The sequence below is a fragment of the Choristoneura fumiferana genome, chromosome 4 (assembly GCF_025370935.1).
Source record: "Choristoneura fumiferana chromosome 4, NRCan_CFum_1, whole genome shotgun sequence".
Taxonomy (NCBI): domain Eukaryota; kingdom Metazoa; phylum Arthropoda; class Insecta; order Lepidoptera; family Tortricidae; genus Choristoneura; species Choristoneura fumiferana.
Window position 1 is genome coordinate 10,392,343 of NC_133475.1, and position 12,852 is coordinate 10,405,194.

At 38.6% G+C, this 12,852-nt stretch overlaps 1 protein-coding gene across 1 annotated transcript in view; it reads left to right on the plus strand.

Moving 5' to 3' along the window:
- mub (poly(rC)-binding protein mub) overlaps positions 1-12,852 on the plus strand; it is a 251,124-nt gene that overhangs the window by 203,635 nt on the left and 34,637 nt on the right. The window contains exon 4 of the mRNA XM_074086919.1: positions 9,771-9,809. The gene's annotated coding sequence lies outside the window, so the exon portion shown is untranslated. The remainder of the gene's footprint in view (positions 1-9,770; positions 9,810-12,852) is intronic.

A 12,852-nucleotide genomic window follows, 5' to 3' on the forward strand; every position in this document is an offset into this window, starting at 1 on the left:
TTGGCGCGAAAAATTTTATGTAAAAATGTTTTACCTTATTTCCAGTGTAAAACAGACCTGGAGGTAGAAGATGGTTGTCTTCTACGAGGTCACAGGGTCGTGATTCCCACAGTGCACAGGAAGGACATACTGCAGGAGTTACATCGAACTCATCAGGGCATAGTGCGAACAAAGAGTGTTGCACGATCACGGGTGTGGTGGCCGGGTGTCGACCGCGACATCGAGCAGACGGTGGGCGCGTGCCGCGTGTGCGCGACGCTGCGCCCGGCGCCGCCGCGCGCGCCGCCGCAGCCCTGGCCGCGGCCCCCGCGCCTTGGGTGCGTATACATCTGGACTACATGTCGGTGTCTCAGAATACATACCTTGTGGTGGTCGACGCTTTCAGCAAATGGCTGGAGTGTTTCGATATGTGTTGTGGAACAACGACGAAGCAGCTTATATTAAAGCTCAAATTTTTATTCTCTCGATTCGGCCTTCCCGAAACTATTGTATCCGACAATGATGCAAAAATCGCGTCCAATGAATTTCTCGAGTTTTGCAAAACTAATGGCATCGCGTACCTGACGTCTCCGATCTATCATCCATGCAGTAACGGGCAGGCGGAGAACAGCGTCCGTACGTGTAAGAGAATGTTGAAGGCAATTTTAAGCTCTTATTCTTGTAAATACAAAATTAATGAGAAGCTTCAGGAATATTTATTTGACTACCGTAATACTACTCATTGCGCCACGGGAGCTTCCCCGGCTAAGTTAATGATGGGGCGTGATTTGCGTGGTAGGCTAGACTTGTTAGTGCCGTCGAAGCATGAGGTGCCCAACCTTGTAACTGAAGCGAAAAGGTTATTCAACATAGGCGAGCTAGTTTGGTGTAGGTGCTATGTGGATAGAAAACCAATTTGGAAAAAGGGGACTATTACTAAAAATATTGGGAATCGGATGTTTTTAATACAATTAGAAGAAGATAATGTTATTTGTAAACGACATATTGACCAGCTGATGCGTTACGTCTCTAACGAAGTTTCTAATGTAAGTGGCACGATGGAGCGTCGCGCGCTCAGGTCACAGGTATCCTCACAGTCTGTCTTGTCGACACCTTTTCAACTGGTGGATGAAGAAGGGTTAGGAGATGATTGGCAAGATGCGGTTGAGGGGGTGGAGCAGGTAGAGTCAGTAGAACCAGTAACACAACAGGTAGAGATAGAAGAACAATCGACAGTTGTGCCTGTTGAGGTTCCCTGTGACAGAGTCTTAAGACCAAAAAGAAATGTTAATTATAAAATATGACGGTCCTGCTTTTGATACCTAGCTGTGATTTTATGTTTGATATTAATTAATTGTTTAATTTGTTATATGTTTTTTTACTGTAGGTTTTCCAACTAAGGGTGAAGGAGCTGATGTGTTCTGGTTGTCTATGACAGATTGTCATTGAATAAACAGCGTTCCTGAGAAATGTGTTTGATCTGATTCCTGGTATTATTCCAAGTATTTCCATATCTATCACCTTGACGAAGAAAAACGTACTCGGCCGTGCTCAACTCTTTCGGGGTGTAAAAAGGTTTCTTCGAGTGATGACTGGCCGGGACTGGGTTGAGTTTTCCAATGTGGTCACGAAGTCTGGCTGCGAAGTCCGTGTAGTCGACCGTAGTGCCCTTCGTAGGCGTAAAGAATTCGCCAGGTAGGCGTAGAGGTTCCCCGTAGACTAGCTCTGCTGCTGAAGCTTGTAAGTCGTCCTTCCAAGCGCTGCGGATGCCCAGCAGCACCAAGGGTAAGGCTTCAGCCCAGTGCGTATTGGAGTGGCACATGATTGAGGACTTGAGCTGGCGGTGGAGTCTCTCAATGATCCCGTTGCAGGCCGGATGATAGGATGTGGTAGGCCGGTGCTCTGCCCCGAGGATGGATGACAAGGTGTGGAACAGCTCGGACTCAAACTGCCTGCCCCTGTCTGTGGTGATTTTGACAGGGCAGCCGAAGTGGGCGACCCAGCCCGCGATGAAGGCTCGCGCGCAGGTCTCCGCTGTGATGTCAGCCAAGGGGTAGGCCTCAGGCCAACGGGTGAAGCGATCAATGACCGTCAAGCAGTATCTGTAACCACAAGAAAATGGTAATGGCCCTACTATGTCCATGTGGACATGTGAAAAACGAAGTGATGGTGTATGAAATGATGATATGGGTAATGACGTATGACGTGAAAGTTTGTTTCTCTGGCAATCTGTGCATTCTCTCGCCCAACGGCGACAATCTCTGCGTATGTCGGGCCAGACGAATCGTTGCGTCACCAATTTGACAGTTGCTTTTGCACCTGGATGGCTCAAACCGTGCAATGAGTTGAAAGCTGCACGACGAAAGGCTTGAGTAAGGTAAGGTCTTGAACTACCGGTCGAGATGTCGCAATAAATTTCGAAATTATTTTCAAAAGATTTGATTTTCCTGAGATTCAATGAAGACGATGATGATGATGATGATGAGTCAACTTGAAGAAGCGCTTGCAGTTCAGGATCTTTATCTTGAGCGCGTGCAAGGCTTTCGTAGTTGATTGACCCATTTATTTCTTCTACTCTTGAGAGTGCGTCTGCAACAACGTTATCTTTTCCCGCTACGTACCGTATGTCCGTACTAAACTGTGAGATGAAGTCTAAGTATCGGAACTGTCTCGGTGAGCATTTGTCTCTAGCGGTGGTGAATGCAAACGTCAAAGGTTTATGATCCGTATAGATGATGAAGGGTCTAGCCTCGACCATGTGACGAAAATGTCTGATAGCGTCGTATATAGCCAGCAGTTCTCTGTCATACGGACTATACTTCTTTTGAGCAGGATTCAGTGGTCTTGAAAAGAATGCTAGTGGTTCCCAGGCCTCCGGTGCTGCGCGCTGCTGTAAGACTGCGCCGATGGAAACGTCTGAGGCGTCAGTGTGGATAGCGAGCTCGACGTCTGTCAGCGGATGAGCGAGAAGAGTGGCTTGAGAGAGAGCTTGCTTACATGACTCGAATGCATGCATCATGTCTTCTGTCATCTCGATCTCTTGCGTTGGCTTCTTCTTCGGATCGGACAGTACGACGTTCAAGGGCGCTTGCAAAGCTGATGCACCTGGTACGAACCTTCTGTAGAAGTTGAACATGCCCAGGAATCGTCTGAGTTCCTTGACATTCTTGGGTACAGGGTAGTCTTGGATTGCTTGTACCTTAGACTGCAGCAGACGGAGCCCCTCTGCGGACACTTCATGGCCAAGAAAGGTGATGTTCGTTACACCAAACTCACATTTTGCAGTGTTGATGAGGATACCATACTCTGACAGTCGACGAAATAGTTGATGGAGATGTTGGTGATGCTCTTCTGCGTTTCGAGAGAAGATCAGAATATCGTCCAAGTATCCATAGGAGAAATCCAGACCTCGCAGCGCTTCGTCCATGAAACGTTGAAACGTTTGAGCTGCGTTCCGGAGACCAAACGTCATGTATGGAAACTGAAACAGGCCAAAAGGTGTGATAATGGCTGTCTTCTTGATGTCATCCGGATAAACTGGGATCTGGTTGTAGTCTTTGACAAGATCAACCTTGGAAAATATTGTACTCCCGGCGAGTTGCTGCGTAAAGTCTTGAATAGGTATGTCGGATCGGGTACTTGTCTGGAATCGTACGCGCATTAAGGGCACGGTAATCGCCGCATGGTCGCCAGCCGTCATCTTTCTTGGGTACTAGATGAAGCGGAGAAGACCATGGACTCTCAGACTGACAAGCTGTACCGTTCTGCAGCATATCCTCGAACTCCTTTTGTGCGATCTTCAGGCGATCCGGAGGAAGGCGTCGGGGCTTACTTGCAATCGGCGGGCCAGGGAGTGTGCGTATATGATGCACTGTATTATGCTTGGGTACCTTTGGTGTACCTGAAGGTCGGGTGATGTCGGGATACTGACGTAGGATCTCGTGGTACTTGGATTCCCCTGACATCACCTTCACTGACGAGATGTCTTCGGATGTACCTTGGGTTGGTACTGCAGCGGAAAGAGTAGTGTGGCCATCTATAATGCGTTGTTTTCTGCAATCAATCATAATATTAAAGAAGGACAAAAAATCAACACCAATGATGGGTTTAGCAACGTCTGCCACCACGAATCTCCAATTAAATGCTCGCCGCAAACCCAAGTCAAGTTTCAGCTGCACCGAACCGTAGGTAGATATAACTGAGCCGTTCGCCGCTGTTAACTCGTAGCTGCTCTTAGGTTGGTTGCCACTGAGTGACGTGCGCGGGTATACACACAAATCCGACCCGGTGTCTACTAGGAAGAGAACTTTCGAGGAATGGTCCATTACGAAGAGGCGGCCCGGTTTGGTATGGCAGTCGTTAGCCGCTACTTCCGGCTGCCGTCGAAGTTTTCCGACCCAGGGTAACTGCAAGGTCTGGTACAGCGAGTAGAGTTGTCTCCAAACCTGTAATGATACCAGCAGATGGACGGGTCTCTTGGTTTCGACGCATACCGTGACCGCGCTTGACGTCCGACTGGAGTTTTGTTGCGGGAATTAAAACGCGAGCGCGATCTTGAGTGCGGTTGTCGACTACTGAACTGCGCTTTGAGCGAAGCAATTTCCGATGTTAGTTCTGCCATTTGCTTTGCCATTGCCACGAAATCTGAATTTGAAAAGACTATAATTATATGTATGTATGTATGTACGCACACAATCTATTAAACACACACATGTAATATTCTATTCACAATCGGTGTATAACTAGTTTATCAATTAATGAAGAGAACGCTGCCAGCATCTTCGGGTCTGGCTTAAAGTTCTTGTTTTTATGTAGGTTTAGGTTGGTTTTCAATACTCAATACTCAATACTTTATTGCACATAATGGTTTTACAGGTGGTTTGACTTAAACTAGGAGATCACATTATGTACCCTGTTGGTTTTATTTTAATTTAATTATTGTTTACTCAGTATTCAGTCATTTATAAAAAAAAAATCATTATCATTCATTCACGAAAGGTCATTTTTAAAAATTCCATGCAATACAATTATTATTATAGATTATAGTAAGTTCAATTCAGAGAATTGCACTAATACAAAATACTTTTCTTTCTTTCTTTTTTTTCGTGGGATTTTGTATTCAAAATACGGTAACTGTAACTGTAACGTTTTAAAGTTTTGTAATTTTCATTCATAGCCAAAATAAAAAAGTAAAATGTTGCCGAAACGTCGAGGCAAATATTACTCATGTGTGTTAGCGTGATAAGTCCTGTGCGTGGTATTTTGACTATGTACAAAATACTCTTTAATATTACTGTTTCCGATTATATTAAATTGTAACTGGATTAAATCGCAGGCAGAAACTTTCTTAACCAAGAATAAAATTATTGTTAGTACATGCTCTGATCTTACCAAGTCTAACATAACCATGATACATGGAGAAATAGTAGTACCTGCGATATGTCGAATACCTTAGCACTCGAGTATCACCCACGGTTGTATTGTGCTGGAATGCAATATTGAGAAGTTCTGTACATTAACTGCTCACATGGATTCCAGTGGCTTTGGCCTGATGTATATTACACAGGAATACCTACAGATGTCGCTAAAATGAAAAATGAAATCCATCAAATTTTCGTCCTGAAATCATGGTCGAATTACTAAGGATATTTATGAAGGATACTGATATTGTTAATATGACCTGTTTTTCTCATAAGCATAAAATAAATTATCAATTCATAATTTACTTAATTAGTAATTCAGTGCTATGTCTCCGTTTGGTTGGAGAAAAGACAGCTAATACGTGCGGACACATTTATCTTAAGTTATGAATCGTTTTCAAGAAAAAGTTAGATATCACTGATATTGAAACACCCACTTCACATTACATAAAAGCAATAAAGTTAGATTTCCGCGTTTAAAAGATTTCTAGAGACCCGAACCCTACCCAAAGGCTGAACATTTAACGAAACTCTATTACTAATCCTTCACTGTCTATCTATATGTCACATAGATCTTTAATAGGTGGACTGTTGAAATATTCACTTAATATGGCAACGAAAAACAGCAATAAAATAAAGTTATAAATTAAAATTTAAAAATTTCGATTGATTTTTAACTACGTATATACACTTAATATATATTACTGTAGCCACCTTATTAATAAATAATGTAATTAAACAGACGAACGGTACGAACAAAAATCTTTGTGTGCGAATCCGACTCGCCCTTGGCCGGATTTTACTGTATTTATAACAAGCCTCCCTAAGTCATTCATAGAGCGTCCGATCGTTGAACCTGTTAGGTTTCTCATATTATCTTTAAATCGCATCTACAAAACAAAATCTCTCAAAGAAAGGATCAAAAGGGTCCGACTGATCACAGTGACTTAGTATTGAATCCTGCGTTCTGTACAAAAGATATTGCAATTCGCCGAAAGGATTTAAATAAATGATGTTTTTCTTGTATCTCCATACGAATAACGGCATTTACTCATTTTGTTACTCAATAATGCTATTTTTCTTCCTACATACGTACTCATTTTTTAACTGACTTCAAAAAAGGAGGAATTTCCATGTTCCAATATTTGTATATACTTATTTTTTTATGTACATATATTCACCGATTACTCAGTCAATTGTGGACCGATTTTCAAAATATTTTTTTTTATTCGAAAGAGTATTCTTCTGAGGTGGTCCCATTGTCACCAAGTCAAGATCTGATGATGGGATCCTAGGGAAACCGAGGGCATTTTTAGCATTAAGATAAGCATTTACATTCAGAAAGTAAAAAAAAAAGTTTGGTAAAGTAACATGGACCTAAAGAAAAATACAGTAGATGACCAAATATCAATGGAACTTGTCAAAGCTAAGTAATGCTCGCTCGTCTATAAGCGATCATGATTAATATACCTAAATAAGCGACTAAGAAAAAGCTTTAAGTTTATGGTTCTTTCGAACTGCTCAGATGCTGAAGCCAGAAGGTAGGCAACGGAACTCTGTTATAAAACAACGTAACTACTCGTAAGTCGTGTTTGGGCTTAATGAAATCGTTGTGAGATGTACTTTGGCTAAGAATCACTAAAAAGTGAGAAATAAAAAAAAATATCAAAAAAGTAAAACCGACTCCAAAAAAAATAAATAATAACAAAAAAACCGGCCGAGAGCGTGTCGGACACGCCCGAAATAGGGTTCCGTAGCCATTTCGAAAAAATTAAGTAATATTTTTCTAAGGATTTCGTATTTTATACGGAATCTTCCATAGTTTAGGTATATTTTATACCTTAGGCTGCTATTTACTCTTAAACTACTAATAATTCTCAATCAAACTTAACCGTTACAGTTTTCCTTGAAAGTTTGATATAAGTACTTACTACCATCCTGATTTTTTTCAATTTTTTCCACCCACCGGTTTAGATTTAAGAGGGGTGGGGGGACGCTCGATTTTAATGAGAATTTGCACTTCAAAGTTGAATATTTAGCAAACAAAATCGCTGAATCGAAAAATCGTCTTAGCAAACTCCTAATTGTATTTAACTTCTATTAGTGGTTATTGTACCATTTTGTCGGCATAGTTTACACACGGATATATATCCGTGCAAAATTACAGCTTTCTAGCATTGATTGTCCCTGAGCAAAGCCGCGGACGGACGGACAGACAGACAGACAGACAGACATGGCGAAACTATAAGGGTCAGTTCAGTTCAGTTTTTGCCACTTTGGCTCTGGAACCCTAAAAATGGAACCGACTACAAAACCCTTGATAAAGGAGTGAAACAATAGTCGTCTACCTCACCTACATACTTACTATGGGTTTCAATCACTCCTGCTGGGTCGTGCTGAGTCACCGACTTCGAGCTAGTAGGTACCTACCTAAAAAAAATTTTCAAGGGTTTTGTAGTCGGTATCATTTTTTGTTATTATTTATTTTTTTGGAGACGGTTTTACTTTTTTGTTATTTTTTTTAAAGCATTTGCCTTAATTGTACATACATGCTTCAACGGGGTAGGTTTTTGAAATCATACTTGTCTTTGAAAATATCATGCCAAAGTGGAGAAAAACTGTTTATTTTGAAAGAAGCGTTGAAAAGTAGAAATTACTACCATTGTTAATTTTCATAACCAGTCAGACAAAGCCTTCAGACGATGGCTTCGATTTTTTCCAATTTTTCTTGTGAGCAAGGTACATAAGTAAAATTATAATTATTTATTTTTCATCATTTTTATATTCCAGCGAATTGGGAGTCAGAAAACACGATTACCTACTGAAAATTTTCTCGATAGATTTGAACTCCAAAAGAGCGACCAGAAAGATTTTATTTTACAAATCATTTCAGATTTAATTTATATATGTATATATATATATAAATATTATGAATTAACACCAAAACATTTTCAAGGATGTTATTATTGTTGTTATTTTAATCATTGACTGATGGCTAAAATACCTCAAACGGATGGAATATGCCAATACAGGAAACTCTGCAATAGATTTCCAGAGTGTAATAATAGGTCTTAATAATCCAAAGATGAAATTTTTGCGTTACAGATTCACTGACCGAGATAAAACAAGGGAGTCCAAAGACTTAAATTAAAAGAGATTGTTTTATAATCTTTTTGTGAGGGGATTATTAACTTTAATTGGGTTCTGGAAGTGCTGTGAGATGCCTATTGTGTAGCATCCCTCCTTTCAGTTTGGCCTCATTCGGGAAGCCTACGAATTATAATCATTGAGTTATAGCGATCTATGGTATCAAATGTTTTGTTTGCTTACTTTATTTATTTATTTATAATTTCACAAAACTTAATCTATCCTTACAGGTAAATATGCCCAAGGCGATAGACAAGTCAGATAATCTTGAAATAGCTAGCCACACAATTTGTCAATACTTTACATAATAAATTATTTAATTTAATCAATAAATGTCATTAAAAATACTAATTTAACAGTAATAAAATTAAAAATTCATTGAAGAAAACATATCATTAATTTAATCATTAATACAAACATTAATTTAATCCATGACAATTACAATAAGCTATTGACAATAGTAAATAATAACATTCCACTCCATTATATTCCACTTTCCGGTGGGAGGAAGCTTTGGCGCTCCACGCACAAGCTGGGAGGAAAAGTTCGACAATATTGAGCTATAAATATTAATAAGACTTCTTGTTTTTTTTGACGTCAGTATAATTTTAAAACACTCCGTCTACTGCCTTCTTAAGGCTGTTGGTATCTGTCTTTCTGTTGATAAAAAAAAACACTTTTATACCATCTATATATTTCTTAAATATATTTATACCATTTGAAGCAGAAGTGATATATCGACAAGTTTTTTTTGTTACTAAAAACTTTGAAGGAATTTATTTCTTAGTAAAATTGCCCACATTTGCCAAAAACCAAAAACACATTGATGAAAAGCGCGGCAATATTGATTGTCACTCGTATCCAACTAATTTAAAAGTCTTGGAACAGTATTCTTAAATAATTGCTTCGTCTTGTTCCCCTCTGTTTATGTAAATATCTTTTGCTTGAAAGGTGCGCTTGTATTTAATAGTATAACATGATCCTTGCGCCGTTAATGTTGATGCTCACGATCTCAACCAACAAAGTACTCTGTATCGCCTCCCCTTTGCCCTTAGGAAGCAAAATTTGCCCTTTTTCCATTAAAAGGACTCTTATAAATACTTACGTAATTGGATCTTCAAATTCTGAATACCTACAAAAATTACTGGTACAGTTTTGCCACTTAAAAGTAGACCGGGATGTTTAGTTGTGTTTGACGTTTTAAAGGTTTTCTTTTCTTTTCAGATACTGGAGCCAATATATTCGTGATACGAACTTTAAAATGTAAGTAATGTTCGCTCGTTTTCTTTTTTGTAGAAAAATATATTTTTTACGCTGTAAATTTATCTCTTTATTTATTTATTTATATTTACCAGTGTATACAATATATATTGGAGTAGTGAAGGGTCAAAAAATATGTTACTACTATGATTCCATGAATAATTTTATCAAATCAAGCATTCAAAGGTCAATAATTTACTTAATTTTAAAATAATGTAAAATTTGCATTGCTGTGCCCTAACAGGGTAGATGTTGAACTTTCATACTTTTAAGATCTTCATCACAACATTTAACGCAATAAAGAGTTTGAGCTTGTAAACTAGAACCACACTGTCGCTTCACGACCACATGTTGAATGCCAAAGCCTTAGGGTGAAGCCAGACGAGCGTAATTTTTTGAGTTGTGAGTCGCGTAATTTCTGTCGCATACTTAATTTATGCTACTTTTTGGTTTTATACAAAAGTCCAGTATGTGCCACATGGCCAAATAAGTCGTACACATTGTATAGAACAAAAATTACGCGACCGTAAAAATGCAACTTACAACTCAAAAAATTAGGCTTGTCTGTCTGGCTTCACCCTATATATATAATCAAGCCTACCTTATACCCATCAGAAAGGACTTAGGTACGAAAGTGTTCATAATAATATAATATATCTTTGATACACCTTCACCTCTCCGGTATAATTTCATGATAACTATCTTTCTACGTAAGTGAGCATTGTTATAAAAATTGAGCGGTCTCATGTACAATTTGTAGTAGTAAGTCGCTCTATATTACATACTCTATTTTATATTTAGCATAATACTTAGGGAAAAGAGGGCGGTGAACATCAAAGATCAGGTGTGATGTATACATACAAAGATGAATGGCACAGTCAAAGAAATATTTTTTCGCGTAACTGTACAGAATAGCCCTTAAATAGTAATACGCTGAGCATTATACGATTTACCTTCCATTCCAATATTTACGATATCAGACAAGATAAACAACACAACAGAAAGGGAATATAGCCCAAACGTATACATTTAATACGAGTGACAAATGGAAAATGATATCTACTGCTTCGAGACCCACGTCACTGACAAAATATGAATGTAGGTAAGTTACTTAAGGGATTATAATAACTTATAGTGCCGATGCAAATAGTCCGTTACACAATATTTTACATAATACGTAAACTACATAATAATATATCACTCGTAACCGCGTGTTTGTGGTATGGCTTGTATGAAGAAACTATAGAACATTAGATAAGAGTTGGGGGTAAAGACAATTACGTAAAATAAGAAATCTCAAACTTATCGGCAAAAGTTACACAGCTAACATTAAATCGCAATGGCTGGTCACGTCTGTCGCGCGGGGGGTGATAGATGGAGCCAGAAAACGCTACACTGGAGACCCCGAACTGGCAGCCGAAACGTAGGAAGACCACCTGCTAGATGGACGGATGATATCCGTAAGACAGCAGGACCAACCTGGACCAGATTCGCTGCATCTAGGTCAACATGGAAATCCATAGAATATATAGGCATATGTCCAGCAGTGGACAAATATATGCTGAGAAGAAGAGAAAAGAAGACAACTAACATAGTTGTAAGATTTAATATTATTAATCATCTATGGACGTGTGTTTGAAATAAATAGATTATACTCGTATATATAAATAAACTCTCTCTCCGGACTGGTCATAAAAAATCCTGTAACTATCTACAGACAATCAAACAGCCTGTCAGACTAAAGCTTCAAACTTATACAATATTTTTGCGTTGTATGTCTTTTATACCTTTTGACCAATAATAAAACAATAAATCAACACATAATTACCTTAGGAACCGGAATCCATAGACACATTAGAAATTAGAAACAAGCATGTTTCGAGAGTTTCAAATTAAAGTCCCCAAACACCTGGGTCGGTTTGAGCTAATGACTGTGATTAAAGTGTTCGAGAGGGTCCATTTATCATCTGTTATTCGGTACTTACCAATTTTTATTACGAAAGTAATAACTTAGTTTTAACTTTAATTATTATGTAGCTTATTGCACTTTCAGTTTTGATATTTTCTGAGAAGAAATTTATAAAAAAATATGGTTATGGAGTTACTTACGTTAGTTCAAGTCACATCATTATAGTAGGGTCAATTTTAAACCCAGGCCCTATACCACGAAGTGCAAAACTCGAAATTCGTATGTTGCCGGCCCGCTAACGTTTATGTCAATTAATAAGCGAGTGAAAGGGACGATGCGATACGAACTTCGATTTGCGAGTTTCGTAGTAGCCCTACACTACAGTGTATTGTGTATCTTTGTTTTTTAATTCGCTGTTATCTGTGGAGTTTTTCTGAACACTTCTATTATTATCAACATCATATTTCTACGAATTATAATCGCCTTTCAGTTTAAATAAAAAACTTACAACTTTCAGATTTGTATTTTTAATGTTCGATTCAACGTTTCCCCTTTTGAGCCGAACGAAAACCAATGAAAGCCATCGCATTACCACAGAATAAGTAATAGTACAAGCATTACTCTGAAAATCGAAGTGCGTCCTTTTTTATCTAAAGAATTAAAATCAATTTGGTTCAATACGTTTTGACGTTGCTTTTTAATATTGAGTCTGATCTGATTTAAAACAATTTTACTATAGCTCTAACATACGGACAGTCACAGTCATATTATTCAGTTAACTATTCAGTTTAAAGAGTTTCCGTTTACAACGGAAACCTCTGAAATCACGGAACATGGAAATGGATGTGGATGCGAGAATTATCTATGATGTTCCGGATATTTGGTTCCGGATACACACACGGCTTCAAAAGCTATAATTGCCACAGATTTGAACGACTACATAAAGGGGAACCCTCTCTTTAAAATATTCATTTCGTAATTACGTTTTTATGATGGGGCAGCCTATAAACTATACCCTCTTCATTTTGAGACAAAGACCTTGTTTCCACAATATAGGAAATGTTTTTGTATAACCGTGTAATGTAATTAATTTACGTTTAGGCTTGACGCTTATGATCATTAACGGTACTTTGAAAA